The sequence below is a fragment of the Gossypium arboreum genome, chromosome 9, assembly GCF_025698485.1.
Source record: "Gossypium arboreum isolate Shixiya-1 chromosome 9, ASM2569848v2, whole genome shotgun sequence".
NCBI classification, from domain to species: Eukaryota; Viridiplantae; Streptophyta; class Magnoliopsida; order Malvales; family Malvaceae; genus Gossypium; species Gossypium arboreum.
Window position 1 is genome coordinate 74342867 of NC_069078.1, and position 10655 is coordinate 74353521.

The window sequence follows — 10655 nt, forward strand, 5'->3', positions numbered from 1 at the left end:
GCTTTTCTTCAAGTCTTTTTCCAAATTTTCTCTTTGCTTTAATTAAATTAGTTAATTAGTTTAGATAATTAGTTTAATAAACAAACCCATTTATTCTTAGGCTAGATACTAAAAAGATAGTTATTACTAGTACTTTTGGTTCCCTTGGGTACGATATCCCGGTCTGGCCATTACTATACTATTGTTCGATAGGTGCGCTTGCCTTTTCGTCGTGATAATAGTATGTCTAGTTTGATCTTTATTATAAATATTTATTACTTGTTACGAATCACGCGATCAAGTTTTTGGCGCTGTTGCTGGGGATTCAAAATATTAGGAATGCTAAATTTTTATTACTTTAGCCATTTATTTTTTTTGCAATTTAATTTTAGTCTATTATTATTATTATTTATTAATTTACTTTTTTTTTTCTCTTGGCAGGTTTTTTATAGTTTATGACTAGAAGAAACCCGTCAGGAACATTACTTTTTGACGAAGAAATCGATCGTACAATTTGTAGAAATCAAAGAGAAATAAGGCGTAGCTTACGATACACAGAGAACGAGCGAAAAGAAGATACTTAACCCCCAACCGACGAGATGGCTGAAAACCAAGGTAATCAGCTACCTCCTGCAATTGCGGCTAATCAAAATCCTGCTCCACGTACTATGTATGATTATGCTAAACCTTCTTTAACAGGAACTGAATCTAGCATAGTTAGACTGTCAGTAGTGCAAATACTTTTGAATTAAAACCTAACACTATTCAGATGATATAGCAGTTTGTTCTGTTTGATGGTTTGCAGGATGAATATCCCAACGCTCACTTAGCGAACTTTCTGGAATTTTGCGATATATTTAAAATCAATGGCGTTTCTAATGATGTCATACGTCTTTGGTTGTTTCCCTTTTCATTGAGAAACAAAGCTAAACAGTGGTTAAACTCATTACCACGAGGGTCTATCACTACTTGGGAACAAATGACCGAGAAATTTTTACTAAAATATTTTTCGCCGGCTAAAACGACTAAATTACGTAATGATATCTCTTCTTTTGTGCAGATGGATTTAGAACACTTTACGATGCATGGGAGAGGATACAAGGACTTACTAAGAAGGTGCCCTCACCATGGGTTACCGCTTTGGCTTCAAGTACAAACATCCACAATGGCGGAACCATCAACAATAAAACACCGGAAGATATCTATGAATTTATAGAGGAGATGTCACTGAATAACTATCAGTGGCAAGTTATGAGGACAAATCCAACGAAAATAGCCGACGTTTATAACATCGATTCAGTCACCATGCTCTCTAATCAGGTAGAACTTCTCAATAAAAAGATTGACGGTTTACTTGGTTCTACGCAGGTACATCTAGAAATGAGGTGTGACTCAAGTGGCGGAGGTGTGCATACAGAATACCAATCCTTCAATCCTACAACTGAAGATGTCAACTATATGGGTAACAATAACTTCTGATCTCAAAATAACCCATACAGTAATACTTATAATGCAGGTTGGAGGAACCACCCAAATTTCTCCTAGGGTGGTTAAAGGAATCAAAAGCCACAAAATCCTCAAGGTTTTCAACAGCCACTTTATCAACAAGAGAAAAAACCAAACCTTGAAGAGATGCTTTCTAAATTCATCTCGGTGTCAGAAACCTATTTCCAAAATACCGAGACAGCACTTAAGAATCAACAAGCATCGATCCAAGGACTCAAAACTCAGATAGGTTAGCTATCCAAACTAATCTCCGAACGACCACAAGGTAGCTTACCAAGTAATACTGAACTTAATCCGAGGGAACACCTCAATGCAATTAGTACTCAAAATAAGGAAGGGTTCATTGCACCACAGCCAGAATTACAGCAAGACAACGCGATGAACAAAGGTCGAGAAGAGGTAAACAACGATGATCCTAAATAAGTAAGTACGTATTATGAACCTCGTGTGCCATATCCTAAAGCGATGACAAAAGACAGAACAGAAGAACAATTCGGTAAGTTTGTCAAACTCTTAAAGAAATTACATATTAACTTACCCTTTATTGAAGTTCTGTCGTAGATGCCCAACTCAGCAAAATTCTTAAAGGAACTTTTGAGCAATAAAAGAAAATTAGATACTACATAGCATGTGGAACTCAATGCAGTCTGCTCAGCTATTCTAAAGAATAAGCTACCTAACAAATTGAAAGATCCAGGGAGTTTTACAATTTCTTGCTTAATTGGTAGTTTATCTGTGAATAATGCTTTAGCTAATCTAGGGGCAAGTATAAATGTTATGCCGTATAAAATGTTTAAACGACTAGGTCTCGCTAAACCCAAACAGACTAGGATGAGCATACAATTGGCTGACAAAACAATTAGATTTCCTAAAGGTATTATTGAAGATATTCTCGTTAAAATTGATAAATTTATTTACCCAGTAGACTTTGTCGTCTTAGATATAGATGAGGATAACGAGGTACCATTAATTTTAGGACAACCCTTTTTAGCAACTGCCAGGACCATTATTAATGTAGGCACAGTAGAGCTAACACTTCGTGAAGGAGACGACGCAGTAACACTCTAAGCACGCGATTCAGTCAAAATTTCTAAGACTCAAGATAACGCTACGAAAATTGTCGATGATAAAACTAATATTCAATCGTCCTTACAGGAACCTCCTCGAACCAAAACAACGGAGACAGTGCACTATTATCAAGTAGCGAACAAAGACACCCATTGGGAACAAATGCTTCAAATAGAGGAGCTAATGAATGGCAAGCACACAAACCGAGAACACATGATAAATCGAAACTACGCCAAAACAAGCCCGATACCTCTCCTAATCAACTTAAGGTTGGCAATAAAGTCTTACTAGATGCCGCAGATCCCCACATTGTCACTACTACACCAAATAAGGAAATCCCTCTTATGGTACTCAGTATTTTTCCATTTGGTACGGTGGAGGTGAGTCATTCGAAGTTCGGCACTTTTAAGGTAAACAACACCCGATTAAAACCTTATTTTAAGTTTGAAAGCAGGAATAAGGAGTATGAACTCCTCAAACCACCATGATCATTCAACAGAGAGGTAAGTCGAGCTTAGAATATAAATAAGTGCTTTTCGGGAGGCAACCTGAGCACTAACATATTTTGATTTCTTTATTTTCAATTTCTAACACTTTGAATCATTTACTTAATTTTTGAATTGCAAAGTTTTTCAGCACACACGGCTAGGCACACGGGCGTGCCTAAAGCCGTGGCCAAACAGGGGAAGAGACACGGCCGTGTGATACAGCTGTGTTGAAGCGGGACATGATTTCCCTAAAACATGGAGTGCAATAAATCCCCATGACCGTGTGACATGGCCGTGGGTGAACTTGATAGGATACCACGGCGTAGGAAATGGAAAACCATGGGCATGCCAAGGACAAGGCTCGATTTTATTTCTTCGACACGGGTGTGAGGCACGCCCGTGCCGTTCAGCCATGTACAACAATACATGGGCGTGCTACCATAACACATGGGCGTGGGAGAAGCGAATAAAGCTAGGCACGATCGTGCGACATGGCCGTGTTCGACACGCACCCAAGAAACACGGGCGTGGGATAGTAGCCAGGCACGACCTAAATTGCAAAATTCGAAAAACACGGGCTCACCCTCAAAGTACACGGGCATGGCCTTAAGCCGTGTGAACCTCCCCTATATAAGCAAACCACTGTTCATCTTCTTCCCCTTTTCAAAACACTAGCCGAAATCTACCCTTCCCCATTCCCTAATCCCTATTCAAGCCACCATTCCCCAGATTCTCACTTCCCCAACCCCCAAACCACCCTCAAATCCACTCTCCTTACATTAATCCTCACTTTCCCCTCTCTATACCCTCTATTTTTCCTTCACATGGGTATATCCCCGCGTCACACACCCGTGCTCACCACCAACGTGCCCGTGCACCGCCCTACAGCAGCCTTTGGTTCACTTTCTCAACCTTATTTTTCCAATTTGTGTTGCTACATTAGTATTCTACACGCTTTACATAGATATTGTTACTATTACAAATATGTTTTAGACAAGTTAGGAATTTGCTTTAGAATTTTCTATATTTGAATTGTTTAAGCTACTAAATAGCATATACTAGTTTTAGGTCTCTTTCTTAACTACTGATGTATCTTGGATTCTATCAATGCATGTATTTTTAGGAACATTATGTCGTCATCGAGGGGCAAGAAGGCCGCAGTCCCATCCTCAAAGAGACGTAGGGGACCGGGTTCTTCCTAGGTACGTACTACAGCCGAAGTTCAGCACCCGTTCCTTGAATTTTCGCAAGCTTTGCAGGAGGAGCTATTTTAGATACTACGTGCACGACCCCTCACTACAGGTCGTTGCATTGACTGGGCTACCGTCGAGCAAGTTCAGCTAGCTGATGCCATCCGCGCCCTCCTGTCCACAGACCCATAAGAACGGTTCTTTGCTATTATCGAGCCCACTTATTTAGAGCTAACTTTAGAATTATGCTCTACTTTTCATTTACAGGTGGTGATGACGAACAATGATGACCCAGGCACCATTCACTTTCGATTAGGCGGTCTAGTTTGTGCAATGAGTGTCCTAGAGTTTGGAGTCACTCTGGGACTTTACACCGACTAGTTTATGGAGGAGGAATACATGAATGCACTACCGCAAAATATCCATATTTGTCCCTCCTTGTGCTGGAAAGCTTTGGCACCACTCTCGTCCACCTACGACCCTAGCTGCTCGAAAGCCTCAGCTCTTGCTCCTTCCCTACGCTATCTCCATGCCATATTGGCACACACATTGACCGGGAGGAGAGAGAGCACCAGCATCGTCAACACCTACGACGCCTACAATTTATGGTGCATGGCATATGCACACGTGACTGACTTAGCATACTTCATTGCTTTCACCATTCGTCATCAGACCGAGCGGCATAAAAAAGGAGTGATCTCTATCAGCCCCTACGTGACGCGCCTTGCCAAACACTTCGGCCTCCTCAACACTGTGGCCCAGTCATCAATGCTTACATTGATAGGTCAGATGTCCAAACAGGGCATCACGACTATGTTACACATGAGAATGATCGAGCGCCGACGTGGGACCGATCCTCCTCAGTACCGTCTCTCTTATGCCATTGACGAGGAGGATCTTGAGGACATTCCTAATGATGTTCCCCGACAACATGAGGAGCCTTCCACCATGCCACCTAGGGAACGATCGGTTCATACGGCTGCTTCATTGGCACACCTTTCTGACCGACTCGCCCACTTCGAGCAGTATTGCACTATACAGTTCGAGATGATTCACGAGCGAGATCGGTGACGGGACCAACAGATGGACGATATGCAGGCCATGATGTACCAGCTGTGCCAGCACTTTCACATCGCCACCCCAGCGCCCCACCTAAGGGCCCCACTGACGAGGATCATTGAATCGTTCTATCTTTTTATTTTTATTTTTATTTTTATTTTTATTTTTATTTTTATTTTCATTTCAATTTTATTATTTTATTTTCAAAGACATACCTATATTAGTAAATTTTACTCTTTTTTTTCATTTTCTGGTATTTCTAACAAGTAATCCCACTACGCTCTCTTCCACACCAACTCTTAATAAGCTCTTCATGATTCTACAGACTTCCAAGCAAAGCTTCTAGGAATATTTTACGGAATGAGGAAACAAATGGGAAACACTACCTCATGAATGCCATGTTCAATGACCCAATTTCTTCATCTAGCCAAGAAGAATGGTAGCTACTACTTTCCCCAAACACTCCAGCCTCAGAATCAAACTCCGCATCCATATAACAAGGAGTTTCACCTCCTTTCCTCTTATGATTTTCTTTATTTTGAATAATCTATCTTTGTACACTAAGGGTAATGTATATCTTAAGTGTGAGGGGGGTGAACATGAAACCTAACTTTTTGCATTATTCTCAAATCCTTGAATTTGGTTTTGTGCTTAAGTGATTTTCTCATAATATTGATAGAATGAATCCTGATTGATCTATAATTATTGTTGATATGTCGTGAATTAGACCAAGGGAATTATGCATGATTATTTGATTATAGGACCTTAAAGAATCGAGATGATAAGTTGATATTTTGAGAAACAAAAATTTTTTTACGCTATTTTTCCTAAATTGAGGTATTATCTTGAAATCTTAAGTATACAGGAATAACATAAAAAAAACCCAAATTTTTGGTGAGATTTTTTAGCCTTTTGAGCATATAGCTTTTTTTCTTGCTCAATTCTTTTATGGTTTGAGTGTGTCATCATTGAACTGTTATTCTAGAACTTGCTTCGATTATACATGTCGAGATCACACGTATAATTTGATACACTGAGATAATAAAGGCACTTAGGATTCAACCCATTTACTCCATAAAAAGCTTTCCCACATAATTAAACCATTAGTGAACCCCCTTTCAGCCTACTAATTTTTTTTATTGATTAACCTTAATCATTAACCTATTAACCTATTATTGTTGAAATCCTCTTACTTAATTTACTTTTTTTTATCGAGATTAAATTTAATACTGTTACCTCACTATGTTCATCATTTTTTGTTACTTAATCATGAAGTATGATTTCTATATTGTATTGACTTGATTTGTTCTTAAAAAAAAAACTCAGTATTATTATTGTAATTCTTAGCAAGCTAAAGTTGTCATGAACTCATGTAAAATAGTTCTAGATATTTGTTTGCGGTTTAGTAATTAAGTTTTTGATAGTGGGGTAATATATTGAAATTATCTCAATTCTAACCTTTGTCTCTTCAGCTTGTATCCATACCTGTAACTTAAACCCCGTTAAAACCATGCAAAGACCTTTTGATTAGTGTATCATATCATTTACACGTGGTGGAAATTTGACATTCATTCAAGCCTATGGTAATAACTTTTCATGTTAGACAATTGAGTGCTTAATCTTGAACCTTAAACACTTTGAGTGATTTGAGTGAATCTTTAGTGAGGATGTCATCTCTTGTATATTTAGGACTAAAGCTAATTACTTAGAGGAAGGAGATTACTATGATTTTATTATCAAAATATTCGATTTAGATTGTTTGAGGCTTTTAATGCCCCTATAGTTGAATTCTCACTGTATGATTTTCTGTGGAATAATTTGTATCATTATCAGTAATATTTATTTGATTAAGAGGAATGAACTCTAGCAGTAAATGAGAGTTTTGCTTGAGGACAAGCAAATGCTTAAGTATGGAGGTATTTGATAAACGTCAAATTATACATAGTTTTACCCCAAATAGTTAGCATATTTATGGATGTTTACTATTAGATTTGTGGATTTTGGTGCTCTTAATACGGTTATTTCATGTTTTGTACTCAAGAGAGCACCAAGAGTCAAAAGGAGCCAAAAACGAGTTAAAAATGGACAAAATAGACCAAATCGAAAAGTTCACACGGCCTAAGCCTTACCACACGGGCTGCTCAGACTCCTGTGTCCTTCGAGGGTGTCGACCAAGGCTCTCACAATTCACACGGCCTGGCCATTGACCCACACGGTTGTGTGCAATTTAACGGATCGAACATGGCCTGGCAAACGCGTCACATGGCCGTGGCACACGGGCGTTTCCCTTTTTCAAAGAGTTGTATTTTACACAGAAAAGGGTACTTATGGAGGAAGAAAGCCAATCCAAAACCTATATAAACACCCTAAGTATGACCTAGAAAAGGGGGCCTCTTCTAGAACTTTTCTGGAATACAAAACCACACGCCAGGAATTACTTGAAGGAAGCCAGACGATCCATCCCAAAAGCCGGAGCTACTCCAAGACTGAAGATCTCTCTCAGAATTCCTTCAAGGGTTTTAGAGTTTTCTTCATGTTTTGTTATTTTTATACTTTTGAGATGTACTCTTATTTTATTATGAACTAAACCCCTTAGATACCTAAAGGGGATAAAACCTATGATGGATCTTGTTATTATTATTTGAACTGTATGATAAAAACTTAATTTGTTCTTAATTATGTGTTTTTAATGCTTGAGTTAATATTCCGGGTATTAATTCATGATTTGATGTGCTTATGCAGAGGAGGAATAGACCCTGCCTAAGAGTAGATTTGGCATAATTAAGCGGAGTTGATCGAATGCCTAGAAATAGGGTTACCAGATTTTACCGGATTAGGGTGAAACCTAATATGAGAGTCCATAGAGTGATTTACTAATTCCCTAGAGGTTTTAATTAAGAAAGAAATTTCGATTAATTCAACTGATGGTTAAACGTTATTAGTATCGAAAGGGATAATAACATAGGTTAGGGAATCTCACGGATCAAGTCAAATGAATAAACCGTCTGGTTCAGAGTCAGATAACAAGTGAAATCTAGGTGGATTCCTCATTGAGTGTCGTCTTTATCAATTGCTTTTCTTCAAGTCTTTTTCTAAATTTTCTCTTTGCTTTAATTAAATTAGTTAATTAGTTTAGATAATTAGTTTAATAAACAAACCCTTTTATTCTTAGGCTAGATAATAGAAAAGATAGTTATTACTAGTACTTTTGGTTCCCTTGGGTACGATATCCCAGTCTTGCCATTACTATACTATTGTTCGATAGGTGTGCTTGCCTTTTCGTCGTGATAATAGTTAGTCTAGGTTGGATCTTCATTATAAATATTTATTACTTGTTACAAATCACGCGATCAAAATGCAAGGGTATTTTAGTAAATGGTTTAATAAATGTAATTATAATAAAATAAAGCATGAAATGGTTTTGCATGTTCATCATTTTTGGCCGAATATTATCATGGAAATAGGGTTTGAATGCTCAAAATAATTCGGCACTTTGAGGAAGCAATTGTAAGTCCATTTTGACCTGGTTTTTAGTAATTTTTACGTTTCTGTGATCGTTGCTTCGTGTTCTTCAAAGCCCATGTTTGAATTTCTATTTCTGTTAAAGATTTCATGAGATGCCATTGTTGATATCATGAGTTTTGAAATGTATTTGGATGAATTATGAAGGCTTGGTAGATGGGTTATAAGTTTTGTCTTTGAATTTTGATGTAATAGAGTCATTTGGACTAATTTTTGAAAATAGGGTTTTGAAGGACTAAATTATGAATTAATTATGTTATTTGGACTTGTATGGAAGCTATGTATATTTGGTCAAGCTATAGTCTTGGTGAATTTTGCATATTTGTGATTTTGTGAAAAATGGACTAAATTGTCAAAGTGTGAAAATAGAAGGGCTCAAATGCAAAATTCCCTAAATATGTGTATATGGATTAAATTGAATGAAATGAATGATTGAATGATTGAATTTGTATTGTATTAGATCAAGAACAAAGAGAATCGGACTTAGATCGAGGGAAGTCCAAAATAGTTGAATAGACGACTCGTTTTATCCTAAATCCGTCCGAGGTAAGTCAAATAACAATTACGTGTTAATTGAAATAAATTCTGCACATATAAACTGTAATCTGTATTGGATGGCCTTGAGTGTCTGATGTATATCTTTGGAGTAAAGCATGATAATATGTTAATATCTGAAAAACTCTATATGTTCCTAAGCAAAGTTGACATATGTCTGTGACATCGTGTAAGACCGTGTCCGGGACACAGGCCTCGATTGAGATTTACGTATAAGACCATGTCTGGGACATCGGAATCGTATCTGATTTCGTGTAAGACCCTTTCTGGGACAGAGGTATTAATATTGAATTACACGTAAGACCACATCTGGGACATCGATATTGTACTTCATTATGAGCATCTGTATCATTTCTAACTCGTCTGATTATAGCATACGAAATTTGAGATTGAGTATATGAATTGTATAACCTATGCAAATACGCTTTTATTGTACTAAATTTTCGAATATGAAAACTCGTCTCGTGAAATATGTATGGAAATGAAGCATGACATATATACAAACAAAGGAGCATGGTTAAGTTTATGAATTATTCTATGAAATGGTTATGAATCTATATGATTGAATGGTGTATATATGCTTTAGTAATTATACCAATTGTATTTGGCTTACTAAGCTTTTTGTAGCTTACTCTGTGTTTTCCGTCTGCTTTCTGCTTATTGTAGCTACTAAAGGTCGGGGATAGTCGAGGATTGTCACCACACTATCGATCTCATTTTGGTACTTTTGAAAGTGTACATATTTTAAAGTATGGCATGTATAGGCTAGAAGGTTTATGTATTAAGTTTTGAATTGTAAATATAAGTTATGCAATGAAAGTTGGCTAGCAAATGGTATGAATGTGTTAAGTTTTTATATGGTTTTGAATGGGTTATTGAATGATGATAGTATAGTTGTAATGAAGCATGTTTTGAGCATGAAATTGGCTGAATATTTTGTATGAATGTTGTATATTAATGCTTGTAGGATTGGACCCAAAAAGGGGTGGCAAATTGGCTTTAACCAAGCCTGCTTGGTGCCACACGGTCAGGGTACACGAGCGTTCCTTGTGGCCGTGTAAGAAAAGCAGTATTCTCCTAAGAACCACACGGGCGTGTCATATAGCCGTGGGATAAATTCAGTAGCAAGCTAAGTATCACACGGCTATAGTACACGGGCGTGCCTATTGAAAGTGTGAAAAAGTCAGTATTGGATCTATTTTTGGCACTGCTGGTTCACATGGGCGTGCCTAGTGCCCATGTGTGACACACGACCTAGTAGAACGGGCGTGTGACTTTAACAGTTTGA

At 37.7% G+C, this 10655-nt stretch overlaps 1 non-coding gene across 1 annotated transcript; it reads right to left on the reverse strand.

Annotated features, from left to right (window-relative positions):
* Nucleotides 1–1006: 1006 nt before the first annotated feature.
* Nucleotides 1007–1113, reverse strand: LOC128281247 (small nucleolar RNA R71). The gene has a single exon (XR_008271460.1). It is a non-coding gene; the product is annotated as a small nucleolar RNA R71 (small nucleolar RNA).
* Between the last annotated feature and the right edge of the window lie 9542 nt (nucleotides 1114–10655).